Source organism: Phascolarctos cinereus, unplaced genomic scaffold (genome assembly GCF_003287225.1).
Source record: "Phascolarctos cinereus isolate Bilbo 61053 unplaced genomic scaffold, phaCin_HiC Scaffold_5;HRSCAF=322, whole genome shotgun sequence".
Taxonomy (NCBI): domain Eukaryota; kingdom Metazoa; phylum Chordata; class Mammalia; order Diprotodontia; family Phascolarctidae; genus Phascolarctos; species Phascolarctos cinereus.
In genome coordinates, this window is record NW_027555958.1 from 478,964,442 (window position 1) to 478,988,591 (window position 24,150).

The 24,150-nt window shown below is 46.1% G+C and overlaps 1 protein-coding gene and 1 pseudogene across 1 annotated transcript in view; both read left to right on the top strand.

The window, feature by feature from the left end:
* ST6GALNAC5 (ST6 N-acetylgalactosaminide alpha-2,6-sialyltransferase 5) overlaps window positions 1-24,150 on the top strand; it is a 242,202-nt gene that overhangs the window by 145,088 nt on the left and 72,964 nt on the right. The gene's annotated exons all lie outside the window — the stretch shown is intronic.
* Window positions 22,373-23,629, top strand: LOC110195713 (palmitoyltransferase ZDHHC9 pseudogene; annotated as a pseudogene).

A 24,150-nucleotide genomic window follows, 5' to 3' on the forward strand; every position in this document is an offset into this window, starting at 1 on the left:
CAGTTTTTTTCAAAGAGTGGGTTCTTATCCCAGAAGCTGGGGTCTTTGGGTTTATCAAATAATAGATTACTATAGTCATTGACTACTGTGTCTTGCATATTTAACCTATTCCACTGATCCACCTCCCTATTTCTTAGCCAGTACCAAGCAGTTTTGATGATTGCTGCTTTATAATACAATTTAAGATCTGGAATTGCTAGGCCACCTTCCCCTGCATTTCTTTTCATTAGTTCCTTTGATATTCTAGACCTTTTGTTTTTCCAAATGAATCTTGTTATTATTTTTTTCTAACTCTATAAAATAACTTTTTGGTAGTCTGGTATGGCACTGAATAAGTAAATTAGCTTAGATAGGATTGTCATTTTTATTATATTAGCTCGGCCTACCCATGAGCAACTGATGTTTTTCCAATTATTTAGATCTGAATTTATTTGTGTGAAAAGTGTTTTGTAATTGTGTTCATAGAGTTCCTGGGTTTGTTTCAGGAGGTAGACTCCTAAATATTTTATAATGTCTACAGTAAGTATAAATGGGATTTCTCTTTCTATCTCTTGCTGTTGGGCTTTGTTGGTAATATATAGAAATGCTGATGATTTATGTGGGTTTATTTTATAGCCTGCAACTTTGCTAAAGTTGTTTATTATTTCAAGTAGTTTTTTACTTGATTCTCTAGGATTCTCTAAGTATATCATCGTGTCATCTGCAAAGAGTGATAGCTTTGTTTCTTCTTCGCGTATTCTAATGTCTTCAATTTCTTTTTCTTCTCTTATTGCTAAAGCTAATGCTTTCAGTGCAATATTGAATAACAGTAGTGATAACAGACATCCTTGTTTCACCCCCGATCTTATTGGAAATTCTTCTAGCTGCCCCCATTACACGTAATGCTTGCTGGAAGTTTTAGATATATGCTATTTATTATTTTCAGGAAGACTCCATTTATACCTATGCTTTCTAGTGTTTTTAATAGGAATGGGTGTAGTATTTTATCAAAAGCTTTATCTGCATCTATTGAGATGATCATGTGGTTTCTGTTGGTTTTGTTGTTGATATGCAGTGGATGACCTTGGTGTCTTCAGTGTCTGACCAAGCTCCACATGCTCCACAGAGCCTGCTCCAGCTGTCTTCATGGCTGTTGGAACAAAGTGTTCTCATCCACCCATTCTACCAGCAGAAGTCTTCGCACACTTCGGGTAGACACCCCCCTAATTCACCAATGGCTTTGGTTACCATCAACCTGGTTTAGCCCATCTGCTGAAATGATTTATTGGGGTGTGGCCACTGTGCATGCTACAGCACCTTGGAGCCACAGGTGAGAGTTAGGTGGATCAGGTGAACACCAAAGGTGGAAAGCAGCCCTGAAAAGGGCTCGGCAGCCTTCACACCAGAGGTACTAATCTTCCCTGAATATACCCTATACCCCAGCCTTTTACTTACTCCAGAAACTAACTCCCTGGTTGACAGGAGCTGACTTCATGAATGAAACAAACAAACAAAAAAAACAGAAAAAGAGACAAATTCTGGATAAACCTGAAACATCCAACCTTCATGTCAATGATAATACTGAGAGGCTTGCATAGTGGGAGGACAGCATAATGCATTGGGAAAGACACTGACGTTGCGGTGCCTAGAGAAGGGGAAAGAGCACTTGAGACAGAAGACCTGGGTTCAAATCCCGACTGCTACTGACTATGTATGTGACCTTGGACAAGTCTTTCACCTTTCAAAGCTCAATGCCCCCCTCTGCAAAACGACAGGGTTGGGCCAGGTCCCCTCTAAGGTCCCTCCAAACTCTCCCTTTCATGGAATCTGTGGTCATGGATAAGCTTTTAACCTGATGTAACCCTCAATTTCTCCAACTATAAAATGGAAAATGACCTTTGTGCTTCCTGTCTTATGCAGTTGCTGTAAGGCTGAGAAAAAACAATGACTAAGACAGACAACAGTGGTGAGCCAATCAAGGCCAGAGTTCCCACCTTGGTGCGATTGCTAGGGCAGCCTTACCTGTCATGAACAGCGGGGTGGGAAGAGCATGCCTGAAGGGGGGGCAGGGAGTAGGGAACTCAGGGTCACTAGCTCATAGAGTCCATTGAGGGAAGTATGGCAGAAAAACATGGGAAAGGTAGGATAGCCAGGTTATGGAAGGCTTCAAAAGCCAAACAGATGATTTTTACATTTGGTTTGGGATGCAATAGGGAGCTATCTGCGCTATGGAGACTGTGTCCACTCCTTTAGGAAAAGCAGCGCTACAACTGGAGAAGAGCCAGCCCAGGACACCTTTCAGTGCTCACTTTGAATCAGAGGATTTGGGTTCAAATCCAAACTCTACCATTCATTACCTGTGTGACCTTGGACAAATCATTCCCCCTCCTGGCCTCTGTTTATGCACTTGTAAAATGAGATGGCTTCGAGCACCAAATCTCTGATCCTATGAATCTTCCTCTGCCCCTCCCCTCCTTGGAAAGATTACAGTTAATTACAGAACCGTGTCGCTCATAGATAAATCTTTATCTATTAAATAATAAATCATTATTGCTGGCATCTCTTCATCACAGAACTTTGTCCTACAGCTTCTAACATGTCCCCATGTCCTTTTGTGTGGCAAATCTCTGTTTTTCCCAGAGCTGCCATATTGAATTCTCTTCTGGGTAAGATGATTCTGGCATCCTCAGAAAGGCAAAAGAGCATTTGTGGCCATCGAGGCAGGCAGAGAAGGGTCCTGAACTACTCAGTTAACCGAGAAGAGCCGGCCCCTGATGAGAGATAAACATTAGTTTATTTTACAGTTGGCTCATTTTGAAAAATATGTTCTGACTCAGGGCCTGTTCCTAGTGACAGAGGGAGGAGCTGGGGAAATCAGAGCACCCTTATAAAAGTGCATTATAAAGTGCTGAATGAATGTGAACCATCATCACCTTCTTCAACACCACCACCATCTTCATCTTCATCATCACCACCATCATCGTAATCTTCAACACCGCCATCATCATCTGCATCTTCTTTGTTGTATCATACTGACCGTGGCAAGGGGGCCACAGGCTTCAACTGACCAGAATTTCAAGGTTACATCAAGTTGTTCGCAGCTATCATCATGGTCTCAAGGCACATGAAATCCTGGCTACACCACAGCCCCTGTTGTGTTCTATTTTACCTTCCTCTCTCCCACACAGTATGTAAGGTGGATTAGACTTGGTGGGGGGGAGAAGGAGTGACAGTGGTGGTGGTGATTGTGGCAGTAATAGTAGTAGGCAGCTGGTGGTGCACTGGATAGAGCATTGGGCATGAGTTCAAATCCAGCCTCAGACACTTGTTAGCTGTGGGATTCTAGGCAAGTCACTTCACTGCTATTTGCCTCAGTTTCTTTATCTGGAAAATGGGGATAATATAACATCTATCTCACAAAGTTGTAAGAATAAAATGAGATAATATTTGTAAAGTACTTTGCAAACTACAAAGTGCTTTGTAAATGCTAGCTACTATTAGCTATTATGATGATCAGTGGCAGTAGTATTAATAATACTAATGCTAACCCTAATAATTGCAATAGTATTCCATTTTTCTAATCCTATCCATTGGGATTCAGAAAGAACCAATCCTGAGACAGGCATGATATTCCTGATATTTCTTTTTTATTTCATGTTTTGTGTATTTTTGCAAAGATGGATTGCCTTTGCTAATTAATAAAAGTATTGGAGTATAAGCTTATTAAAAGTGCCCTCCATCCCCCTGTAGTAGCGGTCAGGACAAGGGGGATAATGGCCACCTCATCATGCCCCCAGATTGTTTTTCTCTCTCTGCTCAGTGTCTGTATTTTGAAAGCTATTCATTTTACATAGTTTGGAGATGAGCATTTAGTATGGCAATATCTATTTTTAAAGTTTTTATTAAATATAAGCAACTGGATATCTCACAGATATCTTCAGCTAAACATTGTCTTTTTCATTCTCTCATTATCCTTCACCTTGAGCTCTCCCACTTTCTACCTTCCTTAATTCTATAGGGGGCAACGCTATCCTCCCAGTCCAGGAGTCCTCCTAGGCTTTTCGCTTTCTCCCGCCCTCCATATTCAATATGGTGCTAAGAACTGTTGATTTCACTTCTGCAGCAGCTCTCCTGCCCCACCCCCACCCCGGGCAGGTCCTTGTCACCTCACACCTGCACTGTTGCAATAGCTGCTGGGGGTTCTGCTTGCTTCAAGTTTCCCCACATGCCAATCCACCTTCCATTCTACCACTAATGCAGGTCCAGTCTTGTCACCCCCCTACTCAATAAACTTCATTGGCTCCCTATCGTCTCCAGGATCAAATACAAAAAAGCACCATTTGGCACTTCAAGCCCTTTATAATCTAGTCCCCTCCTCCCTTTCCAGGCTTCTTACACTTTCCTCCCCAACACGTACTCTTCCATCCAGTGACCCTGGCCTCCTGGCTGTTCCACAAACAAGACGCTCCATCTTTGGCTCTGGGCATTCCCTCTGGCTGCCCCTCATGCCCAGAATGCTGTCCCTCCTCATCTCTGCCTGCAGACTTTTCTGGCTTCCTTTATCCTTACATAGCTTTATGGGTATATTTGTTTGTAGGGTTTCTCCTTCATCAGATTGTGAGCTCCTTGAGGGCAGGACTGTCTTTTGCCTCTTTTTGTATCCCCAGCACTTTGCACAGTGCCTGGCATGTGGTGTTGTTATTGTTGTTATTCAGTCATACCCAACTCTCCATGAGTCCCTGGATCATAGCACGCCATTACTGTCCATGGGTTTTCTTGGCAAAGATACTGGAGTGGTTTTCCATTTCCTTCTCCAGTGGATTAAGGCAAACAGGGGTGAAATTATTGGCCCAGGGTAAACCAGCTAGTATTTGAACTCAGGTCTTCCTGACTCCAGGCCCAACACTCTATCCACTGGGCCATCTAGCTGCCCATGCCTGGCATGTAACAGATGCTTAATAAATGTTTATTGGTTGCCTTAATGAAATATCTGAAATATCATCTATATTTGCATCTGTGCCTACATTACCTATATTTCCGTCATCTATATCTGCATCATCTGTATACATCTCTCTCTATTTATATCATCCACATGTACGTATGCCCATATTGCTCATGCCACTGTGTGGTCTATTTCTAGATCTATATACATACGTCTGATTCATCATGGAGCTGCATCTAGAGCCTGCAGACTACGTCTATATCACCTATAGCTGCACCTATACATTACAATGGATGCTTTCAGGGCAAGGAAGACAGGGCAGTTTGTCAGCCCCAATCAGCTCCTCTGCTGAGCCAAGAAGGGGCTCAGCTCCTTCCTCTCGAAGGCTCCTAGCATTTCTACCAACTTGCCGTTGTTCTAGGTCAGCTGTCCAGGGGCTGGCTCTTCTTCCTATCCAAAGCTGCTTCATGCCTGCCCTCTTTCTCTGGGCTGATGTTGCATTGAGAACCCATCCTCCTGCCCTCCGAGGAGAAAGTCCTCCGGAAATCCTAACGCCACCTGGTATGGCTCAGAGCATGGCGCGCCATAGGCTTTCAGGCCTGGCCCCACCCCGGTCCCTCCCTTGAGGAAAATTTCATTTATCAGCTATGGAATGGCTCCTCACTTCCTTAGGTGAATGTCACGGTCGGGCCAGTGGGCAGGCCTGGCTGGGCCACCATGCAGGCTTGAGCTATGCCAAGATGGCTGCCTCTCAGGCAGGGCCTTGCCTCATTAGCCTGTCGAGGGTTTGGCAGGTCAGCCAATGGGAATCGATGCACAGTTCACTGAAATTGATCACACTTCATTTCCCATCAACTGTTGAGCCAAATTGTGGGCAGCCGTAAGCAAGGAACCATCCGTGGGCCTGCATTCTTGGGACTGTACTCCCCTTCCTCTCCATTCTTTTCTCTGCCATCCATCCCAGGCTGATCAATAAAAGCTAGAGTCTGGGTTTTATTGAAGACATGTCACTGAATATTTGCCACCGCGGAAATGGAGGGGGAGGAAAGAGGACTTTCTGCTCAGAATTGACATTTCTGTAGCCGTAGAATCCCCTCGCCTTGGCAGGCGGCTCCGGGGAAGCTGGGTTTTAATTCCGCCATCCACCATGCTTCATTTACTTTCCATGTCTATTGCCATTCCAGCAGCAAAATGACAGGATCTTCCCCAGCAGGGCTTTGGGTTTTTTGGGGTGTTTTTAATACATTGGATCCTTCAGCTTCATGGCCATGGCTGGGCCCATGAAACGTCATACTTCAGTGACTTACGAGCAATTGGTGGGAGGTGGTGGCAGCACGAAGATCTGGCCTCATTCGAAAGCTTATGAATAGAGGACCTGGGAGAAAAGTCGATCCCCCCAAAATAGCTTGGCCAAGTGAGCTGAGGCACGAATCTTGTGGCATTCATCCCTGGCTTATGAGATTGTAAAATCATATGAACTGGAAGGATCCCTAGACATCACCAAGTACTGTGCCCCATTTTGTAGTTGAGAGAACTGAGGCCCAGAGCATTAAATGAATTATTCAAGGTTACCCAGTGAGTTTACTGTCCAAAGGGGATCTGAGCATCAGTTTTCCTTCCATTACCCCAGGCTGGCCCTGAGAGCCAGCCTCAGAGTCAAGATGACCTGAGTTCAAGTTCTACCCTTGATCCACACTGGCTAGGTCACCCTGGACAAGTACTTGACCTTCTCAATAACACCCAGGCAATTACCTTAAACTCTAACTTAGCAAACGCTTACAGCCCTGCCTTGCTGCAGGGCATTTCCTTATTAGGAGTCTCTAAACTAATGAAATCACAGCTCCAAAAAGAACAGAAATCATTCACTCCCTAAGAGGCCCCGAGAACTGAGAACTGTCCCCATCGGCTGATGAGGGTCTTCTAAAACTCAGCTCTGGTGCCAGCTCTCTGCTCCTCTGGCCAGCTGTCCCTCTCCCGGGTGGAGCACAGCAGCGGGGCTTTGGCATGGTCTGGCCCCCATGGGACACATCCTCCCTCCTGTCTGTCTCCCTGAGGCCCTGCTGCCCACCCAGGTGCTCCTTCCACTACTTACTGATCCTTTACCAATCAACTTCGATAGCATCTCTAGGACTTCTCTCCACTCCCTGGCAGCCCCTGCTTCAGGCTCCCATCCCCTCCCCTAGGTGTTTTTATTGCCCCAGTCTCTGCCCACCCCGATCCATCCTCCACACAGCCCACACTTCCTAAAGAGGAAGCTCCAGAGGCCCCCTTCCACCTCTGGGAAAAACGCCAATCTCTCCTAGGTTTTGTATTCAAAGTTCCTCAAAGTCCGGCTCCTGCCAAACCCATCTATTTGCTGTTCCCTGATGGTTTGCCTTACCCCAAGGCCACATCTTGGCGCCCAGCCTTGGAACACACAGCCCTATGGCCTGGACCAAGTACAAGACTTGTATATACACACATACAGATTATATATATACGTATATATTATACACATACACATATACATATATGTGCTTTGTTGTTATTTTGTCTTTATTTGTGTGTGGACATTTTGTTCTCCAACAAATTGGGTGTTGAGAATAGACACCTTTTGGTTTGTTTGTTTTATCTATATATCCCCAGTGCCTGGCACATAGTAGATTCTTGTTCAATGAGGAAGGGAGGGAGAAAGGGAAGGAGGGAGGGAGAAAGGGAGGGAGGGAGGGATGGAGGAAGGGAAGGGAAGAAGGAAGGAAGGAAAGAAGGAAGGAAGGAAGGAAGGAAGGAAGGAAGGAAGGAAGGAAGGAAGGAAGGAAGGAAGGAAGAAAGGAAGGAAGGAGTGAGAGAGGGAGGAAGGAAGGAAAGAAGGGAGGAAAGAAGGTAGGAAGGAAAGAAGGAAGGAAGGAAGGAAGGAGGGATTGAGGGAGGGAGGAAGGAAGGAAAGAAATAAGGGAAGGAGGGAGGGAGGAAGGAAGGGAGGGAGGAAAGAAGGTAGGAAGAAGGAAGGAAGGAAGGAAGGAAGGAAGGAAGGAAGGAAGGAAGGAAGGAAGGAAGGAAGGAAGGAAGGAAGGAAGGAAGGAAGGAAGGAATCTTTGTTGTCAGCACTCTTGTCCTCTTCAGATCAGCATGTATAAAAGAATCATTCATTGGGCAGGGGAGGGGAAAGGAATATATTCAGAAATAAAGGTATATAAACACAAGGGCTCAATCACTTTAAATTAATATGCATATTCTTATCTGTTTGCATATTGTATCCCTCAACTGGAGAAAGCAGGGTCTGCTTTTCATTGAGTCTCTGTAGCCCAACATTTAATAATAATAATGATAATTCACATTTACAAAGTACCTCAAGGTTTGCCAAGTACTTTACATTCCTTGTTTCTTGGGCCTAACATCATTCCTTGCGCTTAGTGGATGCTTGATAAATGCTTGTTGGATTAGATTAGAAGAGGTGTGAAATTAGTGATCATAAAAAAAAATAGGCAATTAGCCATAAAACAAACATTATTTACATTCAGTTGTGAAGCATATTCAAAGATACTTTTTAGATACAGAATCTCAATCATTTCTGGGATAATAATCATTTCGTCTACCTTGTTGACAACCCAGGTTTGACTTGGAGTAAAAAAGATACTAGAGGAAAACAGGCCCAGGGTGACCTGAAAGAAACACCTTTGGAAAATCAGGCATTAAGCAGACTCACCAAGTCGACTTTAGTTCCTTCTTAGAAGCCCCAATTTCCCTCATCATTCAGCTCAACTTCCACTTTCTCAATAAAGCCTTTCCTGATTCCCAGGCTCACAGTGCCTCCACACCAGAATCATAAGTATGAGATGGGGGAGGCAGGGCTGGGAAGCAGTTGTTCTGAAAAAGGTCTGGGGGTCTCAATGGGCCACAAGTTCCAGCTAACTCAGCAGTGTGATGTGGCAGCCAGAAAATGTTAATGCTACTTTGAGCTACATTAAAAGGGGCTGAGCTGCCAGGCATAGGGAGGTGACGGTCCCCCTGTCCTCTGACCGCAGCAGACTGCATCCCCCAGGGAATGGTGACCATTTCTGAAGAAGGATATTGGTCAATTACAAACACTTTGAGTTCTTATCACATGAGGACCAGCTAAAGGAACTCAAAGTAGCAAGAAGGCTCTCGGACGTGATACAGTAGCTACCTTCATTTACTGGAAGGGCCGTCCTAGAGAGGAGAGCCTGAGAGCAGAACCAGAAGTGATAGGTAGAAGCTGTAGAGAGCCCAGTGTAGGCTGAGTGCTAACCAGGAGAGTGAAGCAGCCTGAGCCAAGAGGGGGTGGGGTCCCTTCTTTAAGGGTCTTCAACTGAGAGGCTAGAAAGAGGCTTCCCTTTCTGTTCTTGGGGCCATTGCTGGCCTTTGTTACTCAGTTTGCCAAGGCATCTTCTCATCTGCTTCTTAGGCTGCATCTGTTGAAGCAAATCTTCCCATGGTTCTCTGAATTCCATTTCTTACAACACTGCCATGCTCCAGTCCATTCGCATACGTTTGTGCAGTCACTTTCCAGTTTATGAGAACTCACTTGTTTTCTGGTTCTTTGCTAACACAAAAAGGGCTGCTATGAATATTTTGGCATACAGGGAACTTTATCTGACGTCATTCAATCCCCTCTGTCTCTGTCATGCCTTTCCTTCTGAGGCCGAGACAAAGGGAGAGAGAATGAGTGACAATGCTGAGAGTGTATGAATGGTGGGCAAGGGGAGCCAAGATTGGACTCAGCCTTCTCAGGGAAGTGAGAGGCTGGGTCCTCTCTTGTGAATCCTCACTGGTCAGAGAGAAGGAGAAGTCGGTGGCACGCCCCGTGAGGCCCACTCACCGACACTTTCCTTGCTGCGCCAGGCACTGTGTGCTGGGCACTGCCAGAGTGGAGGGGGATGGAGGATGCTAGCAGTTGGGAGATGGGCCAAGGCTTCCTATGGCAGAAGGGGGCTTGAGTGGAGCCTTGGAGGCAGCTGATGGGAGGAGGGCATTTCAGGCATGGGGGATGACGGCTGCAAAAAGGACAGTCAACAGATGGTGGAAGGCTAGGCTGGGGCCAGGTGGGCAGGGCTTTGAAAGCCAAACTCAAGAGATCAGAAGTTGTGCCCACAGTGGAGAAGGGGGCAAGGATCGCATCCTCTCAGTCTCTTCTTCTTCAAGCTTCAGGCCCTTCCCCAGAAGCAAGAGCCCTGGAAAGGACCCTGCAGATAACAGAGACAAAAGACAGAATCCCTGCCCTCAGGGAGCTCACATTCTACTGGAGAAGTAGCCAAACCAGCAGAGAAGGGAGCCGGGCACTAAAGGAAGCCCAGGATTCTAAGATGTGGTGGTGAGGGGGGTCAAGAGAGACCAAGAGAGAGGCTGCTCCAAGGGATGGAGGCAGGAGGTCAAGGGCAATCAGGGCGGCTGGAACGCGACCATACGCAAAGAAAGAATGACAGAAACAAACTCAGAAAGGTGGACTGAATTCAGTGTGAAGGCCTTTACTGCCAGGCTGAGCCACGGGGAGACACTGAAGTGTCTTAAACATTTGAGGCAGCTAGGGGGCGCCACAGCCCAGAGTCAGGAAGACGTGAGTTCAAATGCAGCCTCAGACACCAGCCTGTGAGCAAGCTCCTTAGCCTCTGTCTGCCTCAGTTTCCTGCAGCATAAGATGGGGGTGATAATAATAGCATCTCCCTCCCAGGGTTGTTGTGAGGAGCAAATGAAACAGTTTGTGAAGCACTTGGTCAGTGCATGGTACACAGGTGGTATTTAATAAATGCTTGATCCCTTCCCCTTCCAGACAGGCTTTAAAAGCATTATATTGGCGGGTACGGGAGGACAGGAGAGGGAAGAGCCAGTCCTGACCCAGTCCTTCTGTCCCTGTATACCTGGCTATCTGTCAACACTCCACAGAAACAGTGACTTCCATATTTATCATGAATTCTGGAGACAGACTTCGGATAGGGATTCCGGACAGCCAACTGACTCCATAGTCTTTCTAGGATGGAAGTGGAGGGGGGAATGGTTTCTGGCAATCCCCCACCCCAGACTAGTAAGGGGGGAGGGGCTACAAAGTATACAGCAGGTGTTATTGCTGCTTTCCAGGAGGAAACGTTATCAAATGTAAGTCAGGGGGAGAGATGACAGGAGATGCCGGCTAGCACACCTCCTGTCTCAGGGTTCCATCAAAGTGACATTTCAGGCTTCCTGCATGCCTGTTTTACACATCAGTCTTTTTGCACAGAAATGCCCCATCATGCATTTGAAATAACGGGGTCTATTTACAGGCGGGAGTAATGTGTAGTTGAAATGACACTGAAAACTCTGTGTCACTGTTTTAAATTACATATTTGTTTTCAAATTGCTTCCTGTTTAAAAAAAAAAAAACACCTGATGTGCAAATGTTTCCAGCACCTTGTGTGCTAGGCAAGTGTGCATGAGACAAAAACTGGGTCAGCATCCTGTTAGATGAATTTTAAGTGAGAAGAAGTAGAGCTCCCACCTTGGGGGTGGGAAACAAGGCAGAACAGAAGACACATCTGGGTCTCAGAATGGTGCATAGTGATTAATTAGTCAGGGTAAGTTACAGCTACTTACAAGCTCAGCCAGCAAAATGGCTGAGGGCAGGAGCTATTTCTTGTCTGCCTCTGTAGTCTCAGAACCTACCGCAGGGAGGCGCGCATAGCAGCTGCTTATCAAATATTCATTCCACCAACCTCTATTTATTTATTAAAGGCTCCCTAAGAGCAAGGCATTTTGCTAGGATTAGACACAAACTCAAAACTGAAAATCCCTGACTTCAGGGAGCTTACGCTCTATTGAGGGAAACAACATGCACACGGATAAGTGGATACAAAATACATACATAGTACAGAGGGTCATTTCCACTGGGGTTGAGGAAGAGCCCTAGCTTCTGGGAGGATCAGCAAAGGACGTGTGCAGGAGGTGGCCCTCTAGGGACAAAAAATAATATGGTTCCTGTCCTTGAGGACCTTAGAATCTATTGAGGCGAAATCTCTCCTGCGCTGTTTTCTAGGCTGTCGCTCAATCTCTCTAAGCCTCGATGTGCCCATCTGCAAAATGAGTATAGTAACACCCACAATTATTGCGGAGTGGTGAGGCTCAAATGGCTTTGCCATAAGGCTGTAGAAACATCAGCTTGTTCTTCCATGATGGGGTCCAAGCCCGGAGCTGCGCAAGCACTTGGAAGATCCTCAGAGCCAAGGTGCTCCTTGGGAGCCACATGGGAGCCATGGCTGGCACCTTCCCAGGCCATCCCCTCCCCTAGAGGTGATCTATCACCCCTGCTCTCCTTGATGTCTTTGCCTAGTAGAGTGCAAGCTCCCTGAGGGCAGGAAGCCTCTGGCTGGCTGGCTGGCTTGTTTGGGGATCCCGGTGCTTCTTAGAGTGCCTGGCACATAGTGAGACCTTCATTGTTTTTCATTCATTCATTTATTCTTTCATGTAGTTACATCACTACCCAGAATTTCTTGGAGGGGAATGTCCCTTCAACTGCCAACTTGTAAAAACAGCAACAATAAAGCTGCCATCTCTGGATAATGGATGACAAATGTTCTGAGATGAAAATGACTCAGGGCAGGCAGCGAATGAAATGCTCCCTGGGCCCAACCTCATGAGAACTCACGCTTCCTTTCTCCAGGTTTCTCAGTGAAAAACAGAAAGGACCAGCTCCCCTTCCCAGCTGAGAAATGCTGTGAAAATAGTGGACGTCTGGGGGAGAGGAAGCCCCTCCTGTTCCCAGGCCCCACTCTGTCAGACCTGCTCCAGAGCCCTGCCCAATTCTGCATACAAGCAGCCCTGGTGATCTCCACAGAGGGTCCCCAGCCCACTTCAGCGCCCACAGGGGCAGCCGAAAGGGCTGACTCTGGCCCTGCTCTCTGAGGACCAGCTCTGGTGCACCCCCAGAGTCCCTCGAGGGTGGGTGGGATGAAACCTCTTCTCTACCATTGGCTCAAGCCCCCACTTATTTCTCTAATTTTAGGGGACAATGATTGGCACCTTCCCCCTTCTAGTCAACCATTTGTCATCTGATTATCTTTTACAGAGGAACATTTACTTCAACCACTAATAAGGACCTAACTACAAACAATCCCCCAAAACCTCAGGGGCATAATCCCCTCCTCTACATCACCTCTACCTCTAGGGAAGGGAAGGGAAAGGGGTTAGGATTATGCTCACAGGCTCGAACCCTAAATGCATCTCTGACCCTCTCAAATTAGAAACTGCAGAGCAGAAACCGATCTCCCCTGGTAAAGGGAGCTTCCTCTCCAGGAGTTCCTATTTTCTTTCAAGGCTCAGATCAAGCATCACCTTCTCTAGGAAATGCATCCCCAGAACTTTCTGCTCCTCTGCCCCTTCCCATCCCCTTTTACTTGCATTGTACGTACCTACCCAGACTGCCTCACACGCAGTAGCTACATGACCCTGGGCAAATCATACAACCTCTGTGCCTGTAAAATGAGGGAAATGGCAGCACCTGCCTCCCCAGACTGTTAGGAAAATCAGCCAAGTTGATATCTGTAAAGTGCTTAGCACAGTGCCTGGCACATTGTAGGTGCTCCATAAATCCTTATTTCCTTCCCTTCCTCTCCCAAACTGGGTTCTAAACGCCTTGCGAAAAGGGATTGTCTCATCTTGGTCTTTGCATCTCCAGTGCCTAGAATAGTGTCCAACACCTAGTAGGTGCTTAATAAGTGCTTGTTGATTGATTGATGCCCAATAAAATCATCCGTTAGGGTCCAAAGAAACCACCAAAGTTCCACTTACTTACTGGTACAATAGGATATACGCTCCTTGAGGACAAAGACTGTGTGTTTCTGTGTTTTCTTTTTGGTGCTTCGGAAGAGGCCAGCACATAGCAGGCACTCAATATGTCTGTGGGCTTTCTCCCAATCACACTGGATGGTCACTGACCTGATACAAGTCCCCTCTCTCTGTAATTCCAGCATTGTGGACCAAAAGTGCTCAGACATTTAAATTGTGATGTAGCTGACAACTGTATCAAAGGGAACCTTTCAAAGGGTCTTTAGCTCCCTCCTCCTCAATCTCTACTACTGGGAGCAATGATGGTGATGGTGATGATGGTGATGGTGATGATGGTGATGATGGTGATGGTGATGATGGTGATGATGATGGTGATGGTGATGATGGTGATGATGGTGATGATGGTGATGGTGATGATGGTGATGGTGATGATGATGATGGTGATGGTGATGGTGATGATGGTGATGATAGCTGACATTTATATAGTGCCTACTATGTGCCAGAGACTGTGCTAAGAACTTTAGAATTATCATCTCAACAACCCTGGGACATAGGTGCTATTATTATTCCCATTTTGAAGATGAGGAAAAGGAGGCAGACAAAAGTAAAATGATTTAGCCAGGGTTACAAAGCCAGTAAGTGTCTGAGGTAAGATTTGAACTCTGGTCTTCCTGACTCCAGGTGTGTACTCCATCCACTAAACCAAAATCTCTAGCCAAAATTTGACTGTTGAAGGCCAGCTGTAGACAGGGCATAGTGTAAGATCTGGAGCTTAAAAGAGTGAATAAAACCAGATTAAGACCAAATGAAATAATACGTGGAAAGCATTATGGAAGCCTTAAAAGTGCTACATAAATGTCACTTCTTAAATCGTCATCATTATCATTGTTATCATCATCATTATTATTATTGTTACTATTATTTTATTATTATTGACATTCTACCTGATCTTAAAAAGTTAATAGCCAAATGAATGAATGAAGAAACCAATTTGCCAATCACTACAATAAGTTACATCAAGGAGCATTTATTAAGCACCTACAGTGTGTCCAGCACTGTGCTAAGGGCAGGATACTTACAAATGAATACAAACACCAAAGGGTAGACAGTCCTGCACTCAAGATTACCTTCTAAAGGAGGAAACAGGATTGAGGGGAATTGTGTCCAGGGAGAGGCATTCAAGTCCAGACAGTTACAGGCTGATAAGTCAGAGGATATAACCTCTGCAGGAGCAATGACGAAACTAGACAGGAGGTGAGGCAGGACTGACCAAGGTGCAGGGCATCTGAGGAGGAGCCAGCCATGGAGAAAAGGTGAAGGGAGATGAGACATGGGCACCAATGGTGATCATGAGAAAGAGGACATAGGAGGGTGCATGGGAGGTGCAGAGAAGCACTAGGGTCCCTCCAACCTGTAGGGTCTGGGAAAAGAAGACTTCCCAGAGCTGGTGGCATATGAGCTAAACTTAGAGAGCTGAGGAGGACTTTTATGGTGAAAATGCAGAACGCAGCACGACATTAGATGGTAGTCGTGTTGTAGGAAGGCTCACATGGGCAGTAGTGAGGGCAGGGGACAAAATATCCAGAAATTTCTGCCATGAAAAAACGAAAGGTTTCTACGGGATATGATGAAAGAAAATTGCAAGAAAGTCATTCCAGGAGTGATGAGTACCATGAACAAAGTCTTAGAAGGAGGAAAATAGAGGTTGTGTTCAAGGATTACAAAGAAAACAGATGAGACTGGCTTTAAGGGGAAAGGCAAGGAGACAGGTTGGAACCAAGTTAGTCTCAACTTGAATAGAAACATGAGATCCTTGTAAGCAACAGAGTAGTGAACATGCTGGGCCTGGAGGCAGGAAGACCTGAGTTCAAATCCAGACTCAGACGTTTACTAGCTATGTGACCCTGGAAAAGTCACTTCACTTCTGCCTCAGGTTCCTCATATGTAAAATGAGGCTAATAACAGGACCTACCTCACAGGGTTATGTGAGGATAGACTAAGATACCATCTAGATAAAGTACTTTTCAACCTTAAAGTTTAATATAAATGCTTTTATGTGTTCAGTCACGTCTGACTTTTCATGATTCTGCTTAGAGTTTTCCTGGCAAAGATATTAGAACGGTTGGCCATGAATTTCTCCAGCTTATTTTATAGATAAGGAAGCTGAGGCAAACAGTATTAAGTGACTTGCCCAGGGTCACACAGCTACTACATGCCTGAGGTCAAATTTGAACTCAAGTCTACCTGACTCCAAGCCCAAGATCTACCCACTGGACCACAAGCTTCCAGGTGAATGAAAGCTACATTCTCTCTAATTTCTTCCCTGTAATTTCCACTCACTAATGCTCTCTGGGGCCAAGCTAAATAAGTTTGATTACTCTTCCTCCATTAGACTGTAAGCTCCTTGAGAGAGGGACTAGGGTCAGATCTCAGCTCTGCTCCTCACTACCAGTAGCATGACCTTGGGAAAGTCACTTCAACTCTCTGGGACTCAGTTTCTTCATCTGTAAAAGGAGGGGTTTGGTCTAGATGACCATTAAGGTCCCTTCCGGTACAATCTCTACAAGTCTATGAAGTAGAAACAAATGTAAGAAGCATCTCTTCTCACGTAGCTAGCCTCTGCCTCAGGGTCTCCTGGGGAGGATCTAATAGATTTATTTTATTAGCTCAGGAGTCCTTCATCTCAGTGGTGTGGATATTCCCTATAGTGCTTCAGATCAAAATCCATCCTCCCTTCCCTTCTGCTCAGCTCTAGGTGGCCACAAGGCAGCCTCTAGCTTCTTTGGAAATGGGCAGTGGAAAGAACACTGTCTCTGAAGTCAGTGGCACTGGGTTCTAATCCCACTTCTGACACACACTCTACCTGTGTGAGTCCCTTGACTTCCACAGGTCTCCATTTCCTCATCTGTAAAAGGACAAGGTTGAATGAGTTCGCCTCTACTCTCTCCCCCCGCTCCCGATCTATGAGTGTACAATCCTAAATTAACTCCCAAAGCGAGCTTCCTTAGGTGAGGCAATGAGACGTCCCCACGGAGGCACTGTAGTGGGGGGTCACAATAACGCATCTGCACAGATGTTCCAAGAGCAGCCGAGACTAGAGCGCTTTGAGCAGATGCGGATGTCGTGGCCCCCGCCCCCCTTTAACATAAACAACAGGCGCAAAGGAAGCTTTAGAACCCAGTCCCGCGCAGGGCGCTCTGTGGGTCGTCAGTAGCGGGCGGTGCGTTCTGCCTGGCTTTCCCGGCTCTGGCGCTCGCTGGGGGCGTCTTTTCTCTTCTCCCATCGCATTGTCTTCTTAGACCATTACTCTAGTTGATAGCTCCAGGTTATCATTGTAGCCTATCGCCCTCGGCAATAAGCCCATGATTGATACTAATCTTACTCAAGGGACACATTTTCTCAAATGCACAGTGGAAACGACTCTCTAAATCTTAACTTTGGCCCCGCTGACAATCTACAAGGTGGCACCTTATATTCATTCCAGGTGGCATCAGGGAATGCTTGAGAGTCATGTAATCAGACCTCCTAATAAGGCATGGAAATTTGTTTCCTATACAATAGCTGTCAAAGTCTTTCCCTATCAAGCATTCAGGGAGTTTACATCTTATCAGGCCAACAGAGTATGTGTTAAAAAAAAAAAATAGGCGTTGTTTGGGAGGAGGCCAGTTTCTAGAGGACAAACATGCATATTTCCTCTTTATGGAAGAGAGAAAGACATTAATTATTCTAAGGAATGCTTCTATTTTCCAGTTCCCTTATGCTTCTACAATGATGGTGGCAGGGGTGCTGAGAATTACAGTTTTAACTATCTATAAATACTAACTGAGCTGCTGGGGCTACAAATCTGAGATCCTTGTCCTCTGACCAACGAAGAGGTTTGCTTCTGGAGAAACTGAATGATATTCTTGGCATTCTCAGGACAAACAAAATCAGAAGACAGAAGTAAATTGTCTCTCAAAGGTAGGCTAGCTAAAGAGGTATTCCTGGGAGAGATAAATAAGGGAATTGGCAGAAATGATTTTATGTCCAAAGGCAACAAGAAACGTCATTTAATGGAATAGTCATCTTGTATGATAGTGTCTGTGATAACTATTTTTCCTTTAAAAACTATCATGAAAATAATTATATCTTACACACCAACATATGTTGAAGAAGATGAAAAGATAGAGAAATTCTACAAGGAACTAGATAAGAGTCCCCATATTTAATCCCCATATACTATGATGTTCAGTGATGTCAATGCATGAGAATATGTGGGAATCGTGAAAACTAAGTAGGAAAATGTGAATCAGAAAAAAAAAAGGAATGAAAGAAGTAAAGGATTTGTGGTCTCATCCTTTTGAATCCTGAATACTCTAGAGGCACTGGGCATGGTGAGCAATAAATCAAAATAATGAAACTGATTATCGGTCAAAGACAGGAAATCACCCATTACTGACATGGGAGTAATTTCTCAATCAGTGGTCGTGTACAATCAGACTGGTAACTTGCTAGAGTAAGAACAAAATGAGTAAAAAAATAGAAGAAAGAATAAAATTAAGAGAAAAAATGTAGTACACGATCACAATGACTCTGATCTGACCTAATTAAACAAGTTATTGATGATGCAGAAATGGGATGTGGACAGAAGAAATGACATAGACATTGACTGCAATAATCTCCTACATAAATTCAGCCAATGTAAATCCAATTGCCATAATGAGGAAACCAAATGAGCCTGAATAGCTCCTTAATCAGTCAACTCTTGACTAAGTTGCCAAGCAGAAAGATGTGACAGCAAGAAGAACACTGGTTTGTAATACAAACTCCCTTTTAAAACCTTCTGGTTGAAAGACACAGGAGACTGTGAGCAGAGTTGTCGAGGATAGAAAGGCAAGGGAAGAGGAGACTAATGTAGGGAGAGTTTGGCGAGAGCTTACAGTAAGCAAAGTCACTGCAGACACACTTAAGGGTGTAGCTGGAAGGACACGACAAAAGATGAGAGAGAAGATCCTCAAATACTTTTTCTAACTTTTCATGCACCAGGAAGATGAAGCCTCCTGGGCCTCACCTCCCAGTCCCAGATTTACCTCTGCAGGAGGTGGGAGCACTAAGGGCACAGAGTCAGGAAATGCTGAACGATGCAGGGCATGGCCACTCAGAGAGAAGTGACCTGTGAGAAGCCTGGAAAAGGGGCCGGGTTATAAAAAGCTTTAAAGGCCAAACCCAGGGCTTTGTCTTTCATTTTAAACGTGACAGGGAATGGCTGGAATTGTTGACTAGGTTAGCCTGCTCTTCAGAAAAATAGCTTTGATGGCTGAGGAATTGGGGGGGGCGGGGGGGGGACTCAAGGCAGGCAGATTCACCAGTAGCTATTGCAATAGTGAGGTGATGAGGGTCTACACCAGGGCAGTAGCAGCATCAGAGGAGAAAAGGAGGCATTTTCAAGAGATATCGCTGCAGAGTTTATAGGCCTTGGCACCATATTGGACATAATGGGTGAGAGAAAGTGAGGAGTCAGAGTGACTGCTAAGTTGGGAGCCTGGGGACTGAGATGGTGGTGGTGCCCTTGATAGTAATAGGGAAGATAGGAAGAGGGAGTGTTTGGGGGAAAGATCATGAGTTCTGTTTTGGACATGTCGAGTGCAAGATGTCTACAGGACATCCAGTTTGAGATGCCAATAATCAATTGGAGGTCAGCAGGGAGGTCAGAGTGGGACAAATCATCTGCGGAGAAATGATAATTGAATCCACTTGAGAGAATGAAATTGCCAAGTGAAATTGTAGAGATGGAGAAGGGGGCCAGGATAGGGCTTCAGCTGCTGCTCAGGCACTGAGCAAAACTGGATGACAATCCAGCAAAGGAGACTGGGAAGGAGCAGCCAGAGAGGCAGGGAGAGGAAGCAGGAGAGAGTAGCACCATGGCACCCTCGGGAGAAGGGAGCATCAACGGGAGGAGGGCAAGAGCAGCAAAGGCTGAAGGAGGCCAAAAAGGACAAAAAGGGGCCCATCCTAAAGGGTCTCTTGGGTAAGGCATCCTCCGGAAATACGTCCAGTTCTTGAAAAATTTCTAGAAATACGTAGTAATAGAGAGGACCTTTCTTGACGACTCTGTGACCATAAGCATCAGCTTTGTATGAAGCAGGGAAGTGTAGCCTCCTTCACGTCAGTGGGTCAACAAGCATTTATGAGACTCTAAGTCGAGAAAGGATCACCTGTGGGTAGTGAGGGTCTCCTGATGCTCCTGTCTACAGAGGATGTCACACTGAGACAACAGGCCCTAGAACACTGCAAAGCTAATCTCACAAAAGAGTTTGGCTCGTCCATCCACATGGGAAAAACTAAGTGGATGAAGAATGTCTGTTGTCCAGATTATGCCAGAGTTGGACAGACAACCGACAGATCAGTTAGAACATACATACATACATACATACATATATAGAGAGAGAGATCTAGGTATGTGTGCATGTATGTGTGTATATGCACACACATGTATGTATATATCATATACTGGCATATAGGCTAGGCGACTCTGGGTAACTCACCTAACCCCTGACTTAGAGGCTAAAGTTCACCCTCCATAACACTCCTAAGTGCAGCCTGAACCAAATTAAAGTGTAATTGGGAAATACTTAACAAAGTAAAAACACAATAAGATAGAGAGAACACTGCATTTTAAAACTAGTCAGTATGTGCCCCCCCCCCGGGGATCTTTATGCAGGATGATAGGCGGCCCTGTTCTATTTGAGGTTGAGGCCACTGCTCCAGTTGTTATTGTTGAATTGTTTCAGTCATGTCTGACTCATCATGACCCCATTTGGGGTTTTCTTGGCAAAGGTACTGAGAGTGGTTTTCCATTTCCTTCTCCAACTCATCTGACAAATGAGGAAACTGAGGCAAACAGGGTTAAGTAATTTGCTCAGGGTCACCTGGCTAGTGAGTGTCTGAGGCCAGATTTGAACTTAGGAAGATGAGTCTTCCTGGCTCCAGGTTGGGGATCTATCCACTGGGCAGCCTTGCTGTCTTCAGCAAGGCTCTAAACTATGAATTCTAGAGAAGTTACGATTTGCATGATTGGAGAAGGCGTCCTCACCTGGGAGCTCTGTAGGCTGCCAGTGAAATCCCATGTCCAGTGCATGTGTGTTTGTATGTGTTTTTGTGTGTGTGTCTTTGTGTGTGTGGATATACGGGGATACAGAAAAATAGGTAAAGGGGCAGATTTATATACATACACACATGTGTGTGTATATATATATATATATATATATATGTGTGTGTGTGTGTGTGTGTGTGTGTATATATATACACATAAGTATGTATGGATAGTGAGCTTTCTGTACCTACACACATACATCATTGACAGACATGCCAAATGGATGTCTGGGTGGGCCTAGAACCCCAGGAGAGAGTAAGGTCAAAGCTTGGTGAAGCTGGTCCATAGCTTTGGACTCACCGAGTTCATATCCAGATGTGGCCCGGCCACCAGAGGTTTCCACATCCAAGCCCTGGCTCTTCAAGGTCGCTCCCAAGGGTCCCTTGGGTCTGGCTACAAAGCCAGGCTCTAGAACACCAGACAAAGTGCCCTGCAGACCTTCTGAAACTCACAAAGTCATAGGGGCTCCAGTCTATTCAGCTGGGGAAGAAAAGAGAAGCATTCATCTGGTACCTACTGTGAGCTGAGCTCTGTGCTAAGCTTTATAGAAATCTCATTTGATCCTCACAACAACTCTGGGAGGTAGGTGCAATTATTGTCCCCTCAGGAAACTGAGGCAAGCAGAGAGGAAGTGACTTGCCCTCGGTCACCTGGCTAGGAGATAGCTGAGGTTGGATTTGAACTCAAGTCTTCCTAACTCCAAGCCTGACACTCTGTGCATTGTGATGCCCTCTTGATGCCTAAAACTAAAAAAGAAGAAATGCTGAGGCCAACAGACTGAATGAAGGCTGTTGGGGGTGAGGGAAGGCACGACCTCCAAGAGGAGTAGACCCTAATGCCCCTCCCCTTACAGCAAGGCTCCTTCCTGGGCACCATGAGCAAAGTCACCAGGACTCCCCAGAAGTGCTGGGCAGAAAAACCCTATGGTGTCAATACTGATATTCTACATCCACAAGTCATGGAACACGTCAGTCTTTGATGAATTAACAATGAGCATCCCTTAGCAAAATGGAGAGTCCCCTGTTGCATGTAAGGAGGGTGGAACACAGAACAAACAAGAAGTGGGGAAAGGATGCCATCCACACAATGTCTGGTCCAAAAAGAAGGGGAGCTGGCCACATGATGAGAGTGAAGGAAAACCAGCCTCATTGGCTCCATGGGCACCCTTCACAAGTCAAAGGAGAGTGAGGCTGGCCCGCAAGATATTGGGGAAACAAAGACAAGCTATAGGTGAGGAGCAGGCAGCGATGGGCTGCTATCTGTATCACTGAATGGAATGTTCTAAGCCTCCCCATGAGAGATAGGGGACAGATGTTCCACATCAAGGGAAGGAGTCTACACACCAGAAGTTCACTCTCTAGATGAAATCATGAGGCTGGAAAAGAAAAAACAAAAGTGGTTCGCTCCCTCCCGGAGGAGAACACCACCTTTCCCAGCGCAGTCCCAGTCGCCAGGGTTGAAAGTTGGATTTTTGATGCTGTCTGACTTGACAGAAGCAGCAGCCACCAGTGTTGCCACAGCTGTGGTTCTGAGCCTGGACTTGACCCAAATCACATTATCTCCTGTGACTGAAGGCAAGTTTAGGAGGTGTATTGCAGCCATGTCTGTGATGGTGGTGAGGAAGAAGGTGACTCGGAAGTGGGAGAAGCTCCCAGGCAGGAACACGTTCTGCTGCGATGGACGTGTCATGGTGGCCCGGCAGAAGGGGATCTTCTACTTGACTCTCTTCCTCATCCTGGGGACCTGCATACTCTTCCTTGCATCTGAGTGCCACCAGTTGGACGTTCAGCTGTCTCCTGACATCCCTGTCTTTGCAGCTGTCCTTTTCCTTTTTTGCATGACTACGCTGCTGTAGACAAGCTTCAGTGACCCCGGTGTGATTCTCCAGGCCCTGCCAGATGAAGCAGCTTTCATTGAAATGGAGATAGAGGCAACCAATGGCACAGTGCCACAGGCTCAGCATCTGCCCCCTCAAATCAAGAATTTCCAGATCAACAACCAGATCGTGAAACTAAAGTATTGTTATACATGCAAGATCTCCAGGCCTCCCCCCCGGACCTCCCACTGCAGCATCTGTGACAATTGTGTGGAGCGCCTTGACTATCATTGTCCCTGAGTCGGAAATTGTGTCAGCAAGAGGAACTACTGCTACTTCTACCTCTTCATCCTTTCTCTCTCCCTCCTCACCATCTATGTCTTCACCTTCAATGTAGTCCACGTGGCCCTCAAGTCCTTGAAAATTGGCTTCCTGGAGACATTAAAAGAAACTCCTGGAACTGTGCTAGAAGTACTTATCTGCTTCTTCACTCTGGTCTGTCACGTGGCTGACAGAATTCCGTACGTTCCTCGTGGCCCTCAACCAGACAACCAATGAAGATATTAAAGGTTCCTGGACAGGGAAAAACTGAGTGCAGAACCCATACAGTCATGGCAACATCCTAAAGAACTGCTGTGAGGTGCTATGTGGCCCCTTGCCTCCCAGTGTGCTGGATCGACAGGGCATATTGCCACTGGAAGAAAGTGGAACTCGACCCTCAAGCACTCAAGAGGCCAGCAGCAGCCCATTTCCACAGAGCCCAGTGGTCCCCACAGAGCCATTGAGCTCGAATGAGCTGCCCCTGAAAGCCTGTGCTCCTGAGGAGATGCAGTCCAGTGTTCTGGCCCAGCAGGGTCCAGAGTCCCCAGAGACTCCCCAGGAGGCCTCTGGAGCTGAGAAGTAGCTTCTCTGCACAGCAGAGAGAGAGAGAGAGACCTGTGTTTTTCTTTACTGAGAGCGGAGAGTGATTGAGGGGGAGAAGACAACCTTGAGACAGAGGGCAAGTGAGCCATCCCTTTTGCCGTTTTTTTTCATCTAATTCCGGATTGGGATATTTTCTACACAAGCTATTTTTCCTGGATCTAGGAAGTAGCACAGTGATGTCTATTACATATAGTAGCTTGAAACTTGGGTTTCAAGGGCCTTGGCCTCGAGTTCCCTCCGGGTCCCTTCTCTGGCTCTTAAGGGAAGTGGAGAGAGTTGTTGACATCTCATTACTTGTCCCTGGACCAGAGATAGCCTCAGGCTTCTGTCCATTGAATCCCCAAAGGGCCCAGATGGAAGCAATTTGAGCCCTATTTCCACCCCCTAGTTGGAGGAGAGGAATGGGGATGAGACAGAGCTGTGACTGGCAGTCTTAGTGCCACTGGGGCCGTGCCGGTTCATGCCTGTGGGGTGGGATCCTTCTGGACACTTGTATTTATTAATGTAGTTTCCTTCTTCAGTCTCCCTCCCTATTCTCTACCTCTCTGACCCCCTTCTTTTTCAATTAGATAGAAGTTAGTAGGAATAGCTAGTGAGTTAACAATT